Here is a 23,140-nt window from a genome sequence, read left to right as displayed (position 1 = left end):
GCACAAGAAAATACATTCAATATGTGAATATAAATCAACGTGATTCACAGTAATGGAATAAAGGACCAAAAGAAAAACACATGGATACCTCACTAACTGCAGAAAATGTACTTAAACATCCAATACCTTTTCATGATTTAAAAAAAAAAAAGTCAACAAACTACAAATAGAGGTCAGTTTTCTCAACCTGATAATGCACATATTTTAAACACCCATAGCTAATAACATCATAACTAATGGTGAAAGACATAAAGCTTTCCCCTGAGTCAGAACACAGCAAAGGTATTTGCTTCTACACCTCTATTTAACATTGTACTGAGAATTTAGCAAGGCAAAAAGGCAGATAAATAAATAAATAACCAATTTCCATACTGGAATAAAAAGAAAGAAATAAAACTACCCTCCTTTACAGATAACGTGATCTTGTATGTCTAAAACTCTAAGGAATATACACACGCACAAACACAAAGTATTGAAATTAATAAACAAATTTAGCAAGGTTGAAGAATGCAAGATCATATAAAAACTTAAATAGATTTTATGTATCAGCAATGAATCCATCTGAAAATAAAATTAAGAAAAGAATTTCATTACCCTAGCATCAAAAGTAATAACATACATAGGATATTAATTTTACAAAATAAGTGAAAGAACTGAAACTATAAAATGCTGTTGAAAAAAATAGAGACATAAATAAATGGAAGACATCATATTCATGAATTGGAAGATAATATAGTTGGGATAACAACACTATTCAGATTTATTTACAAATTCAACATAATCTTTATCAAAATTCTCGCCATCCTTTTACAGAAATTAATAAGCTGATCCTCAAATTCACCTGGAAATGCAAGGGACACAGAATAGACAAAATCTAAAAACTAATAAAGTTGGAGGACTTGTACTTTCCAATATCAAAATTTACTGCAAAGCTACAGTAATCAAAACAGTATAGTACTGACCATATGGATATAACCATAGATGAATGGAATAGAATTGGGAGTCCTGAAATAAACCAACACCTCTATGACCAGTTGATTTTAAAAAACGGTGCCAAGACTATTCAACGGGGAAAGAAATGTCTTTACAATCAGTAGTGCTGGTGCAATTGAATATTCACAAGACAAAAAACAATGAAATTGGACCTCTTACTGACACTATACCATAATTAATTAAAATTGAAAGATAGGACTAAATGCAAGAGCTAAAACTGTAATACCCTTAGAAAAAAACCTAGGCATGAATCTTCATGATCTTGGCTTGACAAATCCCTCAGATATAACAACATTTGATTTCACCATAATTGAAAACTTTGGTGCTTCAAAAGACACTATCGAGAAAGTAAAAACCAACTCACAGAATGAGAAAAACATCTATAAACAATATTCCCATAAAAGTGCAGTATTCAAAATATAGAAAGAACTATTACAACATAACAGTAAAAAGAAAAACTAATTACAATTGGGAAAAGGATCTGAGTAGACAGTTTTACAAAGAAGACATAAAATGGTTAATAAATACATGATGTTCAACATATGATGCTCATCATTAGTAATTTGAGAAATGCAAATCAAAATAATCCATCATGTCACACTCACTAGTATGGCTAAATGATAAAAAAAAGGTCAATAAATCTTGAGTAAGATGTGGAGAATATGGAACCCTCACACGTTGCTGGTAGGAATATAAAATAATGCAACCACTTTGAAAAACAGTTTGCTAATCGCTCAAAATGTTAAACAGAGATTTATCATATGACCCAGATATACCCACTCCTAGGTATATGCCTAAAGGAACTGAAAACATAGTCTTTCTGGGTTGATGAAATTGTTATGGAAATAGGTAATAGTGATGACTAGACAATTTTGTGAGTATAGAATAAAAACGTTGAATAGCTCCTTTAAAAGTGTGAATTTTATGGTATGAATATTACATCATCATATGTGATTTATATCTAAATTTAAAATTTTTATACAGAAAAAAAATCACCATGATGACAGAAAACTATGTGCATGAAGATTTCATTATTTTAATGCTGGAAACTGTACATGTCTAAAAGTTAATTGGTTAAACAAATTATGCAGAAACATAATAGAATATTACTTGAAAATTGAATTGTTAATTGAAAAGCTCACTTATAAAGATCATAACAAATGCTTGACACATATTTAAGTGTGAACTCAAGTGGAAAAAACTAAATACAAAACTATACTCACTTTAAAATGATTTCATTAAACATGAATACAGAAAAGGGAACAAAAGCTAATGAGAATCTGAGTTTTCTTACATTTTTGCAGTGGAAGTTTAAATCTCAAGTTTAGAAATAAAAGAGATAAGGTCAAAAAAAGTAAGTATGTTGCACGTGGGCACAAAAGAGAAAGAGCAGACATGAATCTAGAATGCAGACATTTCTGATTCTGTCTCTGTAAATACTTAAGATAGTAGGTATATTATGCCAATGTTTCTTCAGTTATCTGTGAAATATAACAAGTTTTTCCCTTTTCCAACATGCCACGGATCACACATGATCCGAGTATCATAACTAATATTCAGCTTGCAACATGTTCCAGAAAACCAAATTGCTGTAGGCTCTGCTGAATTCAACCCTATTGATCACTTACCTAGTTGGAATAGCAACGTCCTATGGCTGTAAACATTTCTGAACCCTTACTCAAAAGTTTGATACTTATTTCATTGATTCTGGTAACCAAATATTTATGGAGAAGCAACTGGTCTATGAGTCATATTTTGGGTTGCAGTGGTTGAGTTAGTTAAAAAGGAGAGAAAAAACAGATTAAAAATGGTTTAGAATATGGAGTTTAGAAAATACTCACGTTGAATAGAAACTAAAATAACCAATTAAAATTGACAACAGTTTTATAAAAAACTATCAATTCAATTGTTTATTAAACAAATTATGAGCTCGAGCGCCATTTAAACAAAGTTTCAGAGCCACCAATAGAATCTTTCCAAATAGCCAAAATATATAAATTACTATAGCATTTACACTTTTTATATTTGAATATTAAATATTCAAATATTCAAATATTAATATTTAATCAAATTTGAATATTTAATATTCAAATTCACATTTAATTGAAATTGAAACTTCTCTCCCCGTAGACGTACAACATGCTTTCATCAAAATTTTGGTTTTTTGCTAGGGCAAATGACTATAAAACATAATTTAAAGAATGATCACCAATGATCATTATCAGAAAAGAGAAATGAATAAGTTGATTAACATCCTAATATTATTCAGTGATACCATTATGGAAACAGAATGTGATGCTTCATAAAAAGAAATATAAATATGAGTACCTTCAATGTGGTGTATGTTTATATAATATATCCTCTTCTCATAAGTCTTTACTGAGTTTTTAGTAAGCAAACTGTATACTGACAAAAGGCTATTTTTTTCTGTGTTGCCAGAATGGGACACTGTTATTTGAAAGTGAAGTATTTAAGTGTAAGGTCAATTATTTGCACTTCTACTTCAATTAAGAGGACATGGCCTCATAGTTTAATTTACAACGGCTAGTTAAACTCCCTAGAAAATACTTCAGAGTGCCTAAATAGCAATTAGTCATTGGAAAAAAAAAAAAAAAAGAAAAAGAGGGGGCAGGCAACAAAGTTCAAATAACTATCAGATTAGCACACACATCACACATATTATTCTATTAACTCATTAACAAAGTACTTAGGAAAAAGAAATGATGGTGTTTTCTAAACGGTTTAAACATTCTAGGAAAAATGTGTAAGAATTATGTTAAATGCAAATCAAATTAATGAGGAAAATGATGCTCTGGACAGCTTCATGTAGGATTTAGGTGAAGGCATGCTTTCCATCTTTTTTGTTTAGATTTGATGCTTTTGTTTTCCCCATCTCAATGTTTTCATAGTTTGAGTGGCTCATGAGAAAAGAAAAAGTATTAAGAGAAAAGAAAAAGTATTAAGAGAAAAGAAAAAGTATTAAAAATAATTATAACTGCCATTTGAATGGCACCTCTCATGAACTAGATATTGAGATAAAAAATCTGCACCTGAATTCAAAAAGTCTTAAAACTATGTAAACTATGGTTTATAGGATAAAAAGCATATGTAAAAATCTGAAGGTGAGAATAGAACAACTATGAGAAATGCTAGTCTAGATGATGTCTGAGATCCCTTTGAGATCTCAACAGCACCTTGAATCCTAGGGCTTTCTTTGGTTTTACATGGATGACACTCTAAGATCCGTTTCACAGTGCAGTTACATGGATATTTCTGTAGCACTGGCCAAAATATCCATATAACGATTCCTGAAAATATCTAAGAAGGAATGAATGAATGAGGGTGACCTTTTTGGCCTTATCTATTGAAAGCTTCTCTTCAGAATTTAGGCAGTGGAGGCATAACTGACCACAGAAGTCTCTTCTTTGGAAGTATTCAAGTGCTTTGGTGGGGATTTTACCTCAAACTGCATAAATCATGAAGCTCCCTTCCTTGGTACTGAAACCTTTTATTGATTTAAGGGCTTGCTTTAGGGGGAAATGTCACAGTGTCAAGACAATTGTGGGTTTCATGTGAAAAGTGCTTATTTACTTTGTTCCTTGGGAAACAGTGTCATGTTGCTATGACAACTGCCATAAGACTGTTTCTTTCTTTAGGTACGTACACACACACACACACACACAGACTGTTGCATCCATTTTCATAACCATGCAGCCAACTTGAAGAGCATTTGCATTCCTAGGTAGAGATGAACTCACGAAAAAAACTAGACAACAGGAAAATCATGGGACAAGAATTGTTTGTTTGTTCTTCTAAATATAAATTGATTCTGCAAGGCTGCAAGATAAATTTCCTTAATGTGGTTATATATATATATTAGCCATTCAAACATAAGGGTTTAGAAAATAAGTGTTGAATTAGGTAACCTAATAAGCATAATATTCACATTGACTTTGGAATCCTACTTGAAAAATGACTAGGACGCTGAACCTTGAATGAAAAAAAAGATTAAGTTTAAAATTACTTAAGGCTTTAAGATTCTTCAAAAGTCATCTTTTGGTATTTTTAATTTGAACTGTAACACACTGTAATCCAAATGGGTACATCTTGTATAATAACATTTATAATTTTTCTGTATCCTCAAATTACCCATATATAGGCTTATCAATTAATAATTCATTAATTAATTTGCCTTTATACTAAAGTAGACTGATATAAAAAGAAAATCTAGAAGTATTACTTATCAAAAAGATAACACATAATTTGCTGCATGTATTTACCTCAAATGTCATCTTTTATGGAACTACTATTAAATTTTTAACACACTGAGAAATACTGCAGTCTATTCTACAGCATTGTCAACAAGTGTTAATTGGATTATTTTGTCCAGAGATAGGGAACTCATCACTTCCAAGGAATATTATTCTTTAAATAAATAGTCTATTCAAATAAAGTACAGTATGCATTACATCTCAAATTAACAATCACATTAACTCCCTTTAAGATCTTCTTCTTCAATGTAGCTGTCTCTTTCAATGACAGTTTTTCTGTTTGTGTGTGTGTGTGTGTGTTTGTGTTTTCAAAAAGTTTGTGCTATGGTCATGCTAAAGTCTAAGAATAAAATACTATGTAAAAATAGACTATGTTGTCCAAGCGTCTGTGTTCTGGGAAGGATAAGAGAAACCTTTTCATGAATACAGGTAGAATATGCAGTAGGACCAAAATAAAGTAGTCCTAAACTTGACTTGTGATTCTTTTTGTTCATCATAAAGTGGAGACAGAATTTGTGTTAATATGAGGAATAAAAGTTTGTTATGGCCAGGTGTAGGGGCTCACACCTGTAATCCCAAGACTTTGGGTGTCTGTGGCAGAGGATCACTTGAGTTCAGGAGTTCAACACAAGCCCGGGCCACAGAGCAAGACCTCATCTCCACCAAAAGCACAAAACAACTAGCCAGGCATGATGGTGCACACTAGTAGTCCCAGCTACTCAGGAGGCTAAGGTAGGAGGATTGCTTGAGCCCCCAGGAGGTCGAGGCTACAGTGCTATTGTGCCACTGCACTCCAGGTTGGGTGACAGAGTGAGACCCTGTCTTGAAAAAAAAAAAAGCCACATAAACCAGTGGTAGAAAACTTTTCCAAGCAGAGAAGCAGCATAAATAAAGGTGCAGAAGTGAAAGACAGCCCAGTCTATGTGGAACAGCTGGAGCACCAGGTGTGAGTACGACAATGGGGAAACCTGGTAGGTAGTGAGGCTCATCCGGGAGGGAGGAAGACAGACAGCAAAGCCATAGTTTCTTAGGTGATAGATCCCAGTGTTATCTTGTAGGCAGAGGAGTCCTTGACTGATATAAAAAAGGAGAAGGACATGATTCAATGTATGATTTAGATAGGGAAATTTGACAAAAATATCTGCAATGGAATAGAAAGTTTTATAACTAACGAAAGGAGAATAAAGGAAATAGTTTAGGCTAGAATTAAACCATGTGCCCAACCGGCATAGTGGGAAGAAGAGATTGGAAGCTAGTAGGAAGATAGAAATGACAAGATTTTGTCACTTTTCACATGTATGGGTAAGAAAAGATGAGTATCCAGGTTTATTGAAATATTTTTTACTGGAAAAACTGGAACAGGAAGGGAAGAGGTGAAGATGAGTCTGTATGGGGGAATGTGAAGTTTAAATTTGGTGGAAGGATGCGCGGTAGATATAGAGGTTAACCTACGTGGGAAATGTGTGACCTAGAAGTGTGATTTAGAATAAAACGCTACTTGTATATTAGTTCAACCATTGTGGAAGACAGTGTGGTGATTTCTCAAGGATCTAGAACCAAAAAAAAATTTCACCCAAGAATCCCGTTACTGACCATATACCCAAATGATTATAAATCATTCTACTATAAAGACTCATTCACACATATGTTTATTGTGGCACTATTTACAATAGCAAAGACTTGGAACAAACACAAATGCCAACAGCCATAAAAAAGAATGAGCTCATGACCTTTGCAGGGACATGGATGAAGCTGGAAACCATCATTCTCAGCAAACTAACAGAGGAACAGAAAACCAAACACCGCATGTCCTCATTCATAAGTGGGTGTTGACCAAGGAGAATACATTACACAGAGAGGTGAACATCCACACACCAGGGCCTGTCGGGGTGTGGGGGGCGAGAAGAGGGAGAGCATCAGGACAAATACCTAATGCATGTGGAGCTTAAAACCTAGATGACACGTTGATGGGTGCAGCAAACCACATGGCATGTGTATATCTATGTAACAAACCTGCACATTCTCCACATGTATCCCAGAACTTAAAATGTAATACTTAAAAAATACGAAAATAAAAAAACCTTTCTCCTCCTTGAGAACTGGCACATTGTTTTGCAACTTCCACAGGTAGCAGCTTGCACTCAGGTCTGCCCTGGGTCCCAGGCTGCCATTAACTCCTTTCTCAGAGAGTTGGTTTCCACAGCCCCTACAGAGCAGAACAGGCTCTGAGACATCTCTCGGCCTGCCGCTAATTAAACTAAGGTGAACGTTTTCCCTCACTGAATCCACAGAATCTCTGTCTTGATGATTTATGCCAAGAGACTGAGAAAGCCGGAAGCTGAGCCACGTCAACACGGGAGCCCTAAGTGAGGGTCCATGAACTTGGTCTGCTGAGGTCCTTGAGACTGCCCTGGCTCTGCCATTCGTATGTCTACCACTGTGGTTTTTTCTGTGGATGATGAGTCCTGTACCCAAAACCAAATTGAGAAGATCCGGCTCCTTAGTACCAAAATTGCTATCTAAGAAATGCTAAATCTTAGATAGAACACATATCAGGCTCACGTGGGGATTTCTGCTCCCTACTCCACACCATGGGGAAGAGTCTCCACAGCCTGCCCCCAGCCCACCAATGTTCCTGCCCTACAGTCAAAGGCAGGAAATGGCTACCCTCGTGGGGCAGGGGTGCGGACATGGCAAGGCCGTGAGGACCGGTCCACAGACTGCTACCTACCCACAATCCATCACTGGTCAGCAACAAGAAGAACACAGAAACAGTGTTGGGAACTACTATGACAGTTTTTCAGATCAATTTAATATCTGTAAAATCTAACAATAAAAAATTAGAACTTGTGTTTTGAAAAAAAAAACACTTCTTAGATATTAAAGATTTGGTGTATCAGTTTGAGAAGAGAATAGCACTTCGAGAATATTGAGGTAACAATTATTTAATGGAAGTTAATACAAAGATAAGGCGAAAGAGTGAATTCTAGCAACATGGTTTACTATTAAAATTTCTGATTACTCCTTTTAAAATAGAAATGAGGGCTTGATGGAGAAATTAAAAGATTTCTAAAAAACAAACAAACAAACAAAAAACAAAAAAACCCTGATGTTAGTTATCTGGGGACTCATGGGGGCAGTTTCAGAGGAGTCAGGGTGTAGGATGGTCACAAACTGATGGAGTAAATGAAAGTAGAAGGTTCCTTCTAAATGCTTGCCTAAAGTTTTAAGATGAGTTGATGACTGGAAAAGAGCCTCCACTGACAACAGATTGTGTTTCTGCATCTGAAAAGAGTGTTGTCCAGAAAAACAATGCAATATTCCACAGTTATTTCACCACCACCTGGAGCAGACTACACGGAAGAAGTATCTCCAATAAAAGTAGCATTTTTCTGTTTTTATCCCAAATTCATTATTCTCCTGTCTCTCAACCGGATGTGGTTTGAATGCTGTCTCATGTTGAAATGTGATTACCAATATTGGAGGTGGGGCCTGGTTGGAGGTGACTGAGTCATTGGGGCTGATAGTTCATGAATGGCTTAGGACCATCCCCTTGATATGTGAGTTCTTGCTTTGAGTTCACGTGACATCTGGTTGTTTAAAAGAGCATGACACCTCTCCCCTCTCTCTTTCTTGCTCCTGCTGTTGCCATGTGATACCACCAGCTCTCCATTTGGCTTCCATCTGACTGGAAGCTTCCTGAGGTCACCAGAAGCCTCACCAGAAGGAGAATGATGCTGCTCAACTTCCTATGCAGCCTACAGAACCATGAGCCAATTAAACCTCTTTTCTTTAGGTTACCCAACGTCAGGTATTTCTTTATAAAACACCAAGAATGGGCTTACACACAATCCCAGATCCTATGGTTTAAGCATCACTGTCCAGAAGGTCACAAAGCTGTTGGGAAATAAATAAGGATATCAAACATGAAACTGCTAACTTTAATTTAAATGAGCTTTTTACTAAAATTGCTTGAACATGTGACTGTTTTCTCACGACAACACTGCCAACTAATGGTCTAGGAAATATTGTTTAAAAAATGTCTGTCTACATACAACAATAGATGATACCTATGTAAACAGCAATTTGACACACAAAGGATAACAAAATGCTACATAAGTTTATTTTAATACACTTCAGTTTCAACAGAGTAAACATTCCCATTATAGCAGTACTTATCAGAGCCTTTATCATCTGACTCTCCATGAGTAAATGCTTCATATATTACCTCCCATTTGAGATTTACAAACAAATGTGACCATCATATTTTGTTTATTTTATTTTATTATTTTTTTGAGATGGAGTTTTGCTCTTGTTGCCCAGGCTGGAGTGCAATGGCATGATCTCGGCTCACCGCAACCTCCGCCTCCCAGGTTCGAGCAATTCTCCTGCCTTAGCCTCTCGAGTAGCTAGGATTAGAGGAATGCATCACCACGCCTGGCTAATTTTGTATTTTTAGTAGAGACGGGGTTTCTCCATGTTGGTCAGGCTGGTCTTGAACTCCTGACTTCAGGTGATCCACCTGCCTCGGCCTCCCAAAGTGCTGGGGTTACAGGCATGAGCAACCCTGCCTGTGGCTCACCTTGCTTTGCTTGCTTTTTTTTCTTTCTTTTTCTTTCTTTCTTTCTCTCTTTCTTTCTTTCCTTCCTTCCTTACTTCCTTTTCTTTCTTTCTTTTTCTTTCTTTCTCTCTCTCTCTCTCTCCTTCCTTCCTTCCTCTCTTTTCTTTCCTTCTTTCTTTCTTTTTGAGATGAAGTCTCACTCTGTCGCCCAGGCTGGAGTGCAGTGGTGCCATCTCAGCTCACTGCAACCTCCGCCTCCTGGGTTCAAGCAATTCTCCTGTCTCAGCCTCCTGAATAGCTGGGACAACAGGCGCCTGGCACCAAGCCCGGCTAATTTTTGTATTTTTAGTAGAGACAGGGTTTCTCCATGTTGGTCAGGCTGGTCTTGAACTCCTGACCTCAGGTGATCCACCCGCCTCAGCCTCCCAAGGTGCTGGGATTACAGGCGTGAGCCACTGTGCCCGGCCCCATATCTTGTGTATTTGTTCACCTGTGTTTGTTGTTGCAGTTCAGTATATTGTAGCCCGGCTATTTTGTGGTATACATTTGGGGAGTTATAAGAGGGACTGTACAGAACTGTATACTGGACATTATGGCAATCATTTTTCATATCACAGTTTATTTTTTCCTTCTAATAACTCTATGAATTATGTTATCATTATCAACATTTTGTAATTAAGGAACTTGAGTTTTACAAGATTAACTCATGTGCACCAGGCCAATCAGGTAGATTGGGGCAAGAGAAACCTGACTCAGAAGCACATATTCTTAAATATGATTCTTTACCACCTCGTATTTGTTCATCCTGAGAGATGTTGAAAAGTTGCTCAATAACTGTTAATTCCCAGAATAACTAATTTGCTGTATTGTGGTCACGTTTTGTTCATTTCTAGCCTCATAAGAAAGTCAATTGTCTTATACTGCTGATGTTTTATCGAGTTCTGAGCATTATTACAAAATCATTTCGAAACTGTAGTTACAAAGAAATCTTTGTTAAATGAGTTTCCCACTTGTCAGAAATGACTTTGGATACAGTACACAGTTTTTATAGTTTTCTTAACTCTTTTGCATTCTATAAATTCAATTTCACATTCACAAAGTATTCCAGATAGTACTTTCTACAATGAATATTACATATATGGGCTTGTTAAAACCACTTGCCCTTCAATTTTTTTACCTCCCCCTAAAGAAAATTATAAACCTGTAGTGACGACTGCCTGTTGAGTTATATGCTGTGAAATTTCACACTAACTCTGTTATTCTTTCCCCACAAGATATTTCTATGCAATACAGTGTACCTGTATATTATTCTTACAATGCAAAATCCTATTAAAGTCAATGGTGCATGTATCCGTTTCATTTCAATGTGACTTTGGATAATAAAAATAAAATATAGTGAGGAGAATACATAATGAGTTGCCTGCCAAAACTATTCAAAGTACAATTAAATAACTGAGGAAGTGAGAAATTACCTTGGTACAAAAGATGTATCCACAAATAGATTACTGCTAATTTAGGGTATGCCCCAAATTATACACAATTGAAGACTCCCTTAGTCCGCAAGGCATCAAAATACCCACAGGGATGATTAATAATATCCCCGTTTCTGGAAGAAAAATGTCAAAATACACTACTCATTTTTCTCTTAGTTTCTCGACAATTACTGTGCATCCTTATATGACAAGAACTGTGGAATGTGTGTCATGAGCTGTACGTTATTTTTTAAATGAAATAGATTCTCCTTTACACTGCAATAAAAATTCAATAATTAGCTGAGTTTATTTGTTAGTGGCTTCAGAATATTTTTCCATTCTTTCCAACTGCATTTTGCCTATGATCACATAGAATCAAAAATATTTTAATATTGAAGTTTGGGCTTTGCTAGACTATCAGTCATTTACAGTGAATGAATTCTATTGAAAAGAGGTGTGGTATAGAAGAGGAAGGGATATGACTTCATATGTGAAACAAAAGAAATACTATAGACAGTTTACAATGAAGTACTGATATCTGTTTTGGGTTGAATCACCTAATTTTGAAATATTATTTTATTCCTTTTTTTACTAAAAGAAAAATCTAGCAAGTATCAGTTACATATCCAACCCCATGATGTTCAATTAAGAAAATCTGCTTTCTAGGTCAATACATTCATAACCCATGCCCCTTTCATTAAATTATCCTCAACAGAGCTATAGCACTTTTTTATCCATTAATTACCTTCCCAAGCATCACAGTTCACTCAAAGAACTTGGGATCTGAAATCAGAAAGACTTGGGTAAAAAACCCCATGTGAAATATTTTTATGCTGCTTGACCTTGTGTAATTTAGCCCCTCTGAACTTTCGCACCTTTATATGTTTAAAAGTTGTTATGTTTATCCTGCAAGGTATTTCTTAAGATAACAGCTAAAGGAGATGAATATAAAGCATTGGCTCACAGTAGAAACTCCATAAATATTAGTTACTTTTCCTGTCTTCAATTCGCAATATTAATTGGATCTTATGTTACATAGTACTTCCTCAATGAAACAGTAATCATGTTGAAAATTAGGATTATTCATATTCCCTTTATTTGTTATCATCTATTAGGTTGAATACCTTACTTTCAGCTGCTTCATCATTTCTGGATAGTCTTGGTATGGGTTTTGTTTGTTTAATTCTATATTCCAGCCCAAGCAGTCTCTTCATCCCAACAAAATCTTAGCACTGTTTTAAAATGTGAATGACATAGCAACACTTACATGAAATCTTCAGTAACATTCCACTAGGTTGTGATATTTCCTCTTTGAACTCAGAGAAGCAAGTCATTGTAATAAAAAGAAAGAGGTGAAATCTGTAGTTCTGAAAATAAATTAGACCTACCCATCCCTGTCTTCTTGCAACTTACAACCTCACTGGAACCGCATATGTGTGGGGACTGAGTAAGGTCGATATGCATGTATTCAGTAGATCAACATGTCTTATGCATCTATCTCCCACCCATCTATTCACATAAAGGAAATAATCAATAGCTATTAAGACTGGAATATTTTATCCAGAAGAGCTATACACTCTTGAAAAATAGAACAAAGTTGTACTCACATTTTCCTGTTTCAAAACTTGCTACAAAGTTAGAGTAATCAAGGCAGCAAGGTACTTGGATAAAAATAGGCATATGGATCAATGGAATAGAATTTAGAATTCAGAAATGAATCCTCTTATTTATGGTCGATAATTTTCAGCAATGGCACTAGACAATTCAATGAGGAAAAAATAGCCTTTTCAACAAATCGTACTGAGAAAACTAGATATCCACACGTCACACGTAAGGAATGAAGTTCTCACACTATATACAACACTAATTTAAACAGATCATAGGCACAAACATAAATACTAAAGCTATGCAATTATTAGAAGAAAATATAGGCATGAATATTTGTGACCTTGATTTGGCAAAGGCCTCTTAGATATGACAACAAAACTACAAGTGACAAAAGTAAAAACAATATGCTAATTGGACTTCATCATAATTAAAAACTTTTGTGCTTTGGAAGACACCATGAAGAAAGTGAAAAGACCCATAAAATGGGAGGGGATATTTTAAAATCATGTATGTGATAAGGGTCTATTATCTGTGTGCAGAGAAATTTTATAATTCAGTGAAAAGTCAAACAACTCAACTAAAAAATGAACAACGGACATGAGTAGACATTTCCCCAAGATAGACAAATGCTGTTAAATACATGAAAAGTTGCTCAATATTATCAGCCACTAAGAAAATGCAAATTAACACTATAAGATATCTCTTCCTATCCAGTAGGATTGCTATAACCAAAATGATGAAAATCAATGTGTTTTCAAGGATGTGGAGAATTGGAACCCTTATATATGGCTGGTGAGAATACAATATGATGCAGGCATTGTGGTAAAAAGTTTAACATTTCCTCAATAAGTTAAACGTGGAATTCTTCTATGACCCAGCAATTTCACTTCTAGGCATAGACACTAAAGACTTGAAAACAGATGTTTGCTCTGTTCAAATGAAACATATATACAAATGTTCATAGAAGCACTACTCACAAGAGTTAAAAGGTATAAACAATGTAATAGCTTATAAGCTGATGAATGAATAAATAAAAAGTGATATAATTATATAGTGGAATATTCAGTCATGGAAAGGAATGAAGTATTTATACAATAAGAACACTGAAAAATACTATGCTAATTAAGAGAAGTCATTCACAAAAGACTACCTAATATATGGTTTCATTTACATGAAATGTTGTAGATATATCTATAGACACAAGAAGTAGATTTGTGATTTCCAAGGGCTGGGGGTGAAAGAGCTTGAAGAGAAATGAAAAATATGATGAGTCAGACTTTTTTTCTTTTTTTTGAGACAGAATTTCGCTCTTGTTGTCCAGGCTGGAGTGCAGTGGCCCGATCTCGGCTTACCACAACCTCCGCCTCCCGGGTTCAAGTGATTCTTCTGCTTCAGCCTCCCAGGTAGCTGGGATTGCAGGCATGTGCCACCATTCCCAGTTAATTTTTGTATTTTTAGTGGAGACAAGGTTTCTCCGTGTTGGTCAGGCTGGTCTCAAATTCCTGACCTCAGGTGATCTGCTCGCCTTGGCCTCCCAAAGTGCTGGGATTACAGGGTTAAGTCACCAATCCCGGCCGAGTCAGACAATTTTTAGTCTGAGAGAACAGTCCCGACAAGAGTGTCCTAACTTCAGACACCATCTGCAGATTTGGGTGGTCTCAGGACCACCCTTACTTCACATCAGCCAAGTACAAATTGTGGGGATCCCCACCATAACCTTCAGTTTCAATACTTTGCTAGGACAACTCACAAAACTCTGGAAAATGCCACATCTATGGTTATGGTTTTATTAAAATAAAAGAATATAAATTAGCATCAACCAAAGGAAGAGACACATATAGTAGAGTCTAAAAGAGATCCAAATGCAAAGCTTTCTGCTCTCCTCTCCTGTGGATTTTTGGACAGTGCTACCTTCTCCTGGCTATGATGTGTGATAATACAGAATTTTGCCAACCAGGGAACTTATCCAAGACTTTGGTGTCCAAAGTGGTTATTGGGGCTTCATCATGTGCCATCTGCATGGCTGATCTTGAGTTTCTAGACCCTTTTGGAGGTTAGGGATGATACCTTTAGTCTCTAACTCCTTGAGAGGTTGAAACTGATGTGACATGTCCCAAAGACCTCACCATATATCACATTCATCCACTATCTAGTGGCAAACAAAGATATTCCTGTCAGGCAAGACCTTACAGGGGCCTAGAGATCACCTCCCAGTAGCTGAAGGTAAAGGTCAGACCTCACTTGGGGTAAAGTTAGTTCTTCATTATACAGGAAATAACTGCTTATAGGTATGGGGGTTTCTCCCTAGGATGATGAAAATATCCTAAAGTTGTCTTAGTGATAGTTTTACAGCTTTGTGGATATACTAAAAACCATGAAATTGTATGTACAATTGATGAATTGTATGCTGTATAAACTATATCTCAAAGAAGCTGTTAAAAAATAAAGAGATTTTGATTGGCGTGGTCTTAGCTAATTTGCTGAAAATGCTATGTTTTTCTAAGGCTTTATTATTTCATTTTTAATTTTAAATTTTTAAGCTTTTGTGGTCATTGACAACAATCTGTAATTTTTATTTCATCTTCCAAGTTCAAAATACAGCTCCATTTTTACACACAGAAAAAAGGATTGCCAACACGTTTTCCTGGTATCTTCCTTTAAGGACTGAGCAAGAGTTTCTCATGAGGACTTAAAAAAGAAACAAAAAACAAAAAACTATGCTTATTCTTTACATTAAGAAACTCATACAAACTCATGCAAAGGTGATCTTCAAAGGGTGCACAGAACAGACCTTTGAGAGATGGAAAACTTTGAGTACTTAGCAAAGGAGTTTGTCAATACTTTTTTTTTTTGAGACGGAGTCTCGCTTTGTCGCCCAGGCTGGAGTGCAGTGGCCGGATCTCAGCTCACTGCAAGCTCCGCCTCCCGGGTTTACGCCATTCTCCTGCCTCAGCCTCCCGAGTAGCTGGGAGTACAGGCGCCCACCACCTCGCCCGGCTAGTTTTTTGTATTTTTAGTAGAGACGGGGTTTCACCATATTAGCCAGGATGGTCTCGATCTCCTGACCTCGTGATCCGCCCGTCTCGGCCTCCCAAAGTGCTGGGATTACAGGCTTGAGCCACCGCGCCCGGCCAATACTTTTCAAATTGAAGATGAGAAGCCCCAAATTGAAAACAAGAAGTTGAACTTCAAGTTCAATCATGCAGCAGTGGTTATTGCTGAAAGAATAAAACTGCTTGTTAAGAAGAAATGGGAGAAAAAGGAGCTTCATGCAGTGTAAAATAGCTTTAACCATGAAAGCTGTCTGAAGTTCTAGGGAACTAGAAGCAAATACAAAATCTTAGAAATAGAAATAGTCTATTGACAGTTAGTACAAATCTGACAACAAACTAGAAATAAATGATGGATAAGATTGCCAAGGATGAGAAAGACAAGAATGGTGTTTAAATGGTACCCAGCCTATGCTCTGTACCCAGCAGAGTGAAGAGACTAGTTAACTAGGCTTTCATTTAAGGGACACATTTTTGTATCACAATGGCTATGGTTTTAATCTTTGCAAAGTCATATTCAGTGTAACTTAGGGAAATTCATTGGATATTTTTTAAGCCTTAGTTTTAATATCTGTAAATTTGAAATAATAAAAGCAGAGATCTCAGATGTTTTGTTAGGATAAAATACAGTGAGCTAATATATGAAATACATGTATAATCGTATGGATGCAATATCTGGACATAGTTGATGCCTATGTTCACTGTCATCAGTAGCAAAACCGGTTCATGTAACAAGCTCGTCATTTTAGATTTATTTCACCAAAGGGCATGTGTGGTAGGCATGACAACTTGGAAAAGGGTTTGTACCACAATATAAAAACAAACAAAATAATCAATTCTATTTATAAAACTTTCTAGGTTTAAATATTATTTTGCATATAAGCCTTCAAAATTAAAACAAAATCAGATGTGGGTAATGAATATTGTGTTTCCATTTCAAATGACACTTATAGGTTGATAACATAACACAGAGAAAATAGAAGAATTCATTTCACAGTTTTTTGTTCTATTCTGTAAATTTTTTTATTAATAAAAATCACAAAATTTGGATTCAGCACACACTAGACTAAGTCTCTGTGTCATTTAATAAATAGAGAAAGCCAATCAGACCAGACATGTTTAGAGATATTTTTATAAGTTTGACTGCTGGATAATTCATTACAACAAAGACTAGTGAATTAGGTTTTAATTATTTTCTGAAAAAAATTTTAATCAAGATAAAAGCTTCATAAAATGCCCTAATTTGACAGCTGATGACATAGTCAATTAACTATTCGAAACAACAGCTAGTGTTTCAGGTGAAACAATTTTATTATCAAATAAAAGATGATGTTGAAGTCTATTCTTTGTATTAATCATACTGTGTATTGCAACAGTATACTAGAAAAAATATATAAGCTAAAAATAAGTCAATGTTAGTTTTGATTTTGTGGCATTAAATTTTAAAATGCCTTAGAATTGTTAAAAAAGAGAAGTTGAAGATATTGATAAAGTATTCAAATATTAGGAATATATCAATTAAATTGAATAGCTAATGAAGCAAAATAATTTCATCCTAGATTATGTAAAAATATCAATAATATCATTGTAGAATTATTTTGTAATCAAGGCAGAATGACTGAATGTCTCCAGGTTAGAGTTCAAGAACAGCACATTGTGAAATATTTAGATTCATGCTGCTGCTGAATTTCATTGCATATTTCTGATTTATTCCTAAAACAACTAAGACTGACTACTACCTATAAATCAGAATTGGAGAGATATTATAGTATAATTTTTATTTTTTACAAAATTGATATAGTTTCTGTTACAAGTGATTACTGGGTAATTCCCTCTTGAAAAGGGAATTGAGGAAGGAAGAAAGGAAGGAAAGATGAAGGGAAGGAGGGAGGGAGGGAAAAAGAAAAGGAGGGAGGAAGGGACTAAGAGGAGGGAAATAAGGAAGGAAAAAGGAAGGAGGGAAGAAGGGAAGCTAGTTAGTAAGTAACTAAGTAATTAAGTAATTAGTTAATTCATTTTTATCAGGATGTTTTAATAGAATGAAATGAAACTGTGTTTCTGGGGCCCAGATGAACGAATGCTTGCTGAAGTTTCTCTTATATGTGCCTATAGTTTGTTTTTACACACTCACACCCAAACTCCTGAGAGATGTATACTATTATTAATTTTCATTTTTCAGAAGAGAAATCAGAGTTATGTGTATAGTTGGATTTGTGTAAGGTTATATATTTGGAAGACGTAAAGATGGGATTTAGATCCCTCCAAATATGCACCACTCTACCTGACTACTTTTTCTGGCTTTTGCAGAAGGGTGTCTAACAGCAACACAAGGCCAAAGCAGCCATTGCATTTCTTAGAGATCCTAGGAACCAGGAAAGCAAGAGCAATCTTGGGGATGATCAGGGTGGCAGACTGGGTGTGAAGTGCCATACACATTCTCTCAGGTTTACAGACACGTTGCTGTTGAGCTTCTGTGCATCCTCTCAAGGAGAGGAAAAGAGCACTGATCCCTGGCTCCTTCCTGTGGCTTTGGGCTCCCGTTTCAAGATTCAAGCACATGCTGACTCTGGGAATTAAGGGTAGACAAATGGTGATGATTCTTTCCTCTCCCTAACTCTGTAGAGGCCAAAAACTCTCCTACCCCCCAGACTCATTGAACCCACAAAACCTCAAATTTACTTGTCCTTCGTATTACGCATATCCTGCTCATTCCTTAATAACTTGTCTTTGGGCTGGGTGCGGTGGCTCATGCCTGTAATTCCAGCACTTTGGGAGGCTGAGGAGGGCGGATCACGTGAAGTCTGGAGTTCGAGACCAGACTGACCAACATGGACAACCATGTCTCTACTAAAAATACAAAATAAGCCGGTGGCACATGCTTGTAATCCCAGCTACTCGGGAGGCTGAGGCAGGAGAATCACCTGAACGCAGGAGGCACAGGTTGCGGTGAGCCAAGATTGTGCCATTGCACTCCAGCCCGGGCAACAAGAGCAAAACTCCTTCTCAAAAAAAAAAAAAAAAAAACCAAACTTGTCTTTACTTACACTAACTCACTTTATCTGCTAGAGGAAAGATATCAATAATGTTGTTACCAATAACATTGTTACGTAAGAAAGCATATCACAAGAAACATCACGTATATTTGGGGCAACTTTTATTAATACAATTAAAGAGAAATGAGAGGCCAAAACCATGCTAAATTGTTAGTAGAGTCTGAATTAATCTCTCTCCCCACCTCTCTCCCTTTCTTCTCTCTCACTTCATACACACACCCAGAAGGCTCATACATAGAATCAATTGCACTATTCTCTGCCTGCTAAGAAATCCCTATACACCTCCATTAGACTCTTACAGCCAAGTAAGTTAAAGCGACATAAATAAATAATAGAAGTTAGGTTTTTGTTCATTTGATCGGTTGGTTTGTTTTGCTTCTTAAGACTCCTTCAAAGCAAACATAGCTAAAAACAAATATGGAATGTTCTTTACCTCTTCTGTGCATTTTTAGTAAGGCAGGGTCCGCAAGTTTTAATGATTATATCAACTTTTTGTTGTCTGTCAGAGTCAGAGTCATTGTCGACATCCACATTCAATCTACTCCTCACTGAACAAAGATTAAGAGAATGGCAGATGGTGCTAAGTTGTGTAAAATATTTTCTCCGACTGCAGTCTCAACCTCTTTCATTTTCTTCCTCTTTGGCAGCCTTTTTTAGCAGCTGTGTTGGCAATGGTGACAGAACCTATCAAACACAAGGAGCTGATGAGCCTTCAGAACTACCTTATTAGGGCACTTAACTTTTGCTTTGTACTCTCCTACCTGTCTCTGAAGTTTGTGAATGAACCTCATTCATCTTCCAATCAAAACCCCTGGGAAGGTTCCAGGCTGGAAGATGATGTTTTTGTCATGTAAATTGTTCATAGGCCTTGGGGCTCTTTTCCTACTTATTTGGGAAAGAAAATAGGAACTCAAGCAAATGCTTGAGGACATAAGATAAAATGTCATTCCAAATGAGGGTTTTATTTATCGGAAACAAAAACACTCAAATAAAATATTTATGGGTTTTGTATCACAAGTGGTAAGCAAGAATATAGCTCCAGTCTGTGCTTTTACCTTTCTTCTGCATTTTTTCTGTCTACCCTACCTTGTAGCCGAGTGTCTAGGCATTCCTCCAACTCAATTCTTTCGAGGAGGTCACTTTTACAATACTGTACACTGTGTGTATGTCACATGTGTATGTACAGGTGTGTAATTTTTCCCAAACAGTGAATGCAATTTTTGAGACATGTCTATTATAAAATTTTAAAATCAAGTATAGGTGTCTGACATCAAGGCATATACTGCCTTCTAACCATCTTCTTCCACTCAACCTTGGCCTCCTTTCTTTATGGTGGCTTTTGATAGGATAAACAGACTGAGGAGTTCTTCTCTTAACATATTGAAGTTATTATCTGAGAGGTGTAAAGCATTAGGAAAAGGTTTCCTCATCCTTTGTGTAAGTCACTCTGAAATGCAGAAAAGCCTGTGAATTCTCTTGGGATAAAAAGATAAGGACATTTTACTGATTCCTGGAATTGAACTAGGATCAAACTGTAGGGAGATCAAGATCTATTATTAGAATGGAGGTAGGACCCTGGAGGGAGAGATGGGAGAGTATAAGAAATGTGTTAGGTGCTATAAGATAAAGGGAGAAAAGAGATCGATGAATGAAAGTTGGAACTCCTACGCACCCAGAGGAAGTGGAAAGTTTGAACATGGAGCTGACTCAATGGGAAAATTGTGCTTTGGACTTCCTATGGGTTTATGATTTTTAACAGAAAAAAAAACATTCCCTCTTTTTTTGAGAATGGATTCTTCTTTTATGTGTGTCTAGGGTAATTAAGGGAGCACATAGAGGGAGAAAAAAAAGGAAAGTCAGTCACAGTCATGTGCTAAAGAGAATGATATATAGAGGCGAAGTTCAAGAATCACTTCATTAGTTATTCAAAAACAACAAACTCTTAATTTCCTTACCATTTATAAGAAAGCAAAATTAGCTTAGAATGTCTCCAACCATTATATCAATGTTATAACTCTGGAAAATTTCTAGTAAGCAAAAGATAATGGATGAGAGTTAATTGTACCTCACTCACAAATATGTTTCATATTTGAAAGGTGTCAAAAACAATGAATACACTACTTCGTGCCCTGATAGTCTCATTTATTTTGGGGGGTAGGGGAGAGGCTAATCTAAGCCACTATATTTTTGTTGTTTTGCTTTGTTTCTACAATGCCTGGGATGAAATGGAACTCTTTTGCTAAGGATTTTTCGCACTTAACCTTTGATATCTTTATATAGCTGAGATTACACAACTCTCATAAATGGTTAATTTAAATTATAATTGAATGACAGGCATCTATGAAATATAGGTGTTACTGCTTTTTATTTGTCTTATTTAGGAACTGGAAATGGTATTTTCAATGTCTCAGAACATTAAACAAATTTATTGGTGAAGTGCAGAACTGCAGGAAGTTCTCACCTCAACCTTGGATATTTAATATACTATAATTTTAATATTCTTAAGGAAATTTTTAATAAAATCGGTATTATAGTAACTGACCCTTTATTATATTCCCTGAAACAAGTGATTGACTTGTTCAAAAACTCTGGCTGCCAATAGACAAACAAGAGTATTATTTAACAAAATGTCTGTAGTAGGATAAATAGCAAGTTACACACTTCCACTGAATCCTCAATATATCCCTTCTGAGAGAATTGCTTTTGCCCTACTTTACTGCTGAGAACAAGGAGGGTAAAAATAAGCGAGAGACTCTTCTGGGTTGGAATTCTGATCTGCCTTCAAAGACCACAGTCTTTCTTCTTTTTGTTGTAAATTGAAGAGTAGAACACAAGGATTAGTTTATTATTATTATTAGTTTTAAAATTATTATTATTATAATACTTTAAGGATTAGTTTTTAAATTAGTTTATTATTATTATAATATGAAGGATTAGTTATTGTTATTATTATTATTATTCTACTTTAAGTTCTGGGGTACATGTGCAGAACGTTCAGGTTTGTTACATAGGTATACATGTGCCATAGTGGTTTGCTGCACCCATCAACCCGTCACCTACATTAGGTATTTCTCCTAATGCTATCCCTCCCCTTGCCCCTCACCTCCTGGCAGGCCCCAGTGTGATGTTCCCCTCCCTGTGTCTATGTGTTCTCATTGTTCAACTCCCACTTATAAGTGAGAACATGTCGTGTTAGGTTTTCTGTTCTTGTGATAGTTTACTGAGAATGGTGGTTTCCAGTTTCATCCACGTCCCTGCAAAGGACATGAACTCATCCTTTTTATGGCTGCATAGTATCGCACGGTATATATGTGCCACATTTTCTTTATCCAGTCTGTCATTGATGTACATTTGGGTTGGTTCCAAGTCTTTGCTATTGCGAAGAGTGCTGCAATAAACGTATGCGTGGATGTGTCTTTACGGTAGAATGATTTATAATCCTTTGGGTTTACTGAGTCAAATGGTGTTTCTAGTTCTAGATCCTTGAGGAATCGCCAGTTTCAGATAGAAATTTGAGATCAACTTTAATAAATAAATAGTAAGTAATAATTTACAATTCCTTTAGATTAAAATCACAGAGATGGCAGTGCTCATATGACAGTTCCCTGTTGAGTAGAAACAATGCTCTTTCAGGTGCCTAGTAAGTGCTTGATGAGCAGTTGTCACATCACTTGCAGACTTATTTTGAAATTGACATTCTGATTCAGTAGAAAAAGTATATAACCCGGAAATCTCAGTGAGTGGAAACCAATAATCCACTTTTTCTTTTTTATTCATTTTTGAAGTCCTGTCCTTCCCAGTTTAAATGATTTTTTTGTCATCACTGAGATTCAAGAAGCACTAAGAGCCTTAGAACAATTATGCATCCCTGAACTTTAAAAGTGATCCATTCACACACGCACACACACACGCACACACACACTCTCACATATAGAATACTCATATTACCTCAACATTATTCTTTATATTTGATTGAATTTTAATTACTTGCCTTTATAGTATGAGGGAGTAGTCCAAAATTATGTTATTCTCTGTGTATTATCTCTTTATAACAACCCCAATAAGCAAATATCAATACATGTTTTGATACAACAGAATGTAAATGCCATTCTTGACAAACACTCAGTCTGAA

The 23,140-nt window shown here is 35.9% G+C and overlaps 1 long non-coding RNA gene across 1 annotated transcript in view; it reads right to left on the bottom strand.

The window, feature by feature from the left end:
- LOC105491487 (uncharacterized) overlaps positions 1 to 23,140 on the bottom strand; it is a 54,957-nt gene that overhangs the window by 12,968 nt on the left and 18,849 nt on the right. The window contains exon 2 of the long non-coding RNA XR_011616169.1: positions 19,442 to 19,692. This is a non-coding gene — a long non-coding RNA (uncharacterized lncRNA). The remainder of the gene's footprint in view (positions 1 to 19,441; positions 19,693 to 23,140) is intronic.

This window comes from Macaca nemestrina, chromosome 18, assembly GCF_043159975.1.
Source record: "Macaca nemestrina isolate mMacNem1 chromosome 18, mMacNem.hap1, whole genome shotgun sequence".
NCBI lineage: Eukaryota > Metazoa > Chordata > Mammalia > Primates > Cercopithecidae > Macaca > Macaca nemestrina.
Note: the sequence above shows the minus strand (reverse complement) of the source record. Positions and strands in the feature narration are given on the sequence as shown.